This window comes from Salvelinus sp. IW2-2015, unplaced genomic scaffold, assembly GCF_002910315.2.
Source record: "Salvelinus sp. IW2-2015 unplaced genomic scaffold, ASM291031v2 Un_scaffold13311, whole genome shotgun sequence".
Taxonomy (NCBI): domain Eukaryota; kingdom Metazoa; phylum Chordata; class Actinopteri; order Salmoniformes; family Salmonidae; genus Salvelinus; species Salvelinus sp. IW2-2015.
In genome coordinates this window covers 1-1,699 of record NW_019954567.1, presented here as the reverse complement: position 1 = coordinate 1,699, position 1,699 = coordinate 1, and the positions used below count along the sequence as shown (strand labels likewise).

General features: G+C 45.8%; 1 long non-coding RNA gene across 1 annotated transcript; it reads right to left on the bottom strand.

Moving 5' to 3' along the window:
- Positions 1–441: 441 nt before the first annotated feature.
- LOC139027387 (uncharacterized) lies at positions 442–1,693 on the bottom strand. The gene is made up of 2 exons (XR_011479478.1): positions 1,462–1,693; positions 442–1,422 (listed from the first exon to the last, which is right to left on the bottom strand). It is a non-coding gene; the product is annotated as an uncharacterized lncRNA (long non-coding RNA).
- Positions 1,694–1,699: the final 6 nt, after the last annotated feature.

Here is a 1,699-nt window from a genome sequence, read left to right as displayed (position 1 = left end):
GGGGGGGATATTTTAGTTTAGCTCACATATGTAAAATTATGCACCCTCTGTCAGCCATCCAGGGTTTATACATATCTTTAGGAGAGCCAAGATGGCTGCTGGTGGCTTCAATACAGCACCCCCCTGTCAGCCATCCAGGGTTTATACACATCATTAAGGAGAGCCAAGATGGCTGCCTGGTGGCTTCAATACAGCACCCCCTGTCAGCCATCCAGGGTTTATCACATCATTAAGGAGAGCCAAGATGCTGCCTGGTGGCTGCAATACAGCACCCCCCTGTCAGCCATCCAGGGTTTATACACATCATTAAGGAGAGCCAAGATGGCTGCCTGGTGGCTGCAATACAGCACCCCCCTGTCAGCCATCCAGGGTTTATACCCCCCTTAAACGTACTAATGTCACTGTCCCCCACTACAACAACAACAAATACTTAAATACATGTAATTTTGTCCTTGACACCTTTAATTGAAATGCTGAATTCCATCCATTCCTATGGAGGACTGTCAATATGGCCGACCGGTGGCTTAAAGCCTCTAATTGGCCAATACATAGCATCAGTAGTCCAGAGTTTATATACACGTCGTTGGAATAGATGCGGAACTCGACCAAAACAATGGAACGACATTGCCATGGAAACGCGTCGGGGTAAAGATCCCAAGCTAAATTAGCCTACATTTTAAGTTATTGTCTTATATGTGTATTTCACACTATGTTGAGGTAAAAAATCTGAGTATAATGTTTGTATGGATGTTTCACATTAACTCACGTCATCGTCACCAATCAACTGCATTCGTTTTTTTTTTTAAACGACGTGACTACCGTCAACGATTTCTGTATGCTAGCTATGCTACCAGCTTATACGAATGGGAGTTAGCATTTAGCAGTCACCTCTTCTAAACCTGAAAAACTTCTACATGTTATGCAGGGAAAYAAGTCCAATATTTCCAAATAGGACTCAAGTAAATACATCGTGGGCTTGTTACAATACAGAAATCATGACTGATTATCCTCTTTTGTTTGATTAGATGTGTTGAATGGGCACCAATCTGGTCCTTTTACAACGTCAACGTTCCTAAGCAACTGTAGTAGTACTGTGGTTCTGTGGACAACATGCAACATCACGTGACACAGACCCGGCACGAACACACACAGAACATGCATCATATTAACGTTACACACACACACACACACACACTTCTCGCTCAGATCAGAAGGACGGCTCATAGTGACTTGTCAATCAATCAAAATCAGTGTCCAGGTTCCCGCCCCCCCCCCGGTTAGGACATTCATCAGAAGGACGGATGGACAGCATGATTGCGACGTCACTGACGTGAACACTTGTGACATTACATTCACTAAACACCCTCAGTCTCTCCTGGTTACCTAGGAGACAGAGACAGGCCCTCCGTCTCTCCTGGTTACCTAGGAGACAGAGACAGGGCCTCCGTCTCTCCTGGTTACCTAGGAGACAGAGACAGGGCCTCCGTCTCCAACCTAGAGTGAATCTCCGCAGATCTTCTCCTCCAGTGTTGTTTTGAGGGAGGTGAGTAGAGAGGACTTGAAGGCTCTCAGGCTCTAGGAGATTCTCCCCCAGTCAATGTTTCAGATCAGATCTTGTATAAGAGACTAGAGGTGTAGTTAAAGGTGAAGCTGGGTGGGGCTCTGCTCCTAGTAGCAGACTGAAGGATGGTAGGGTCTA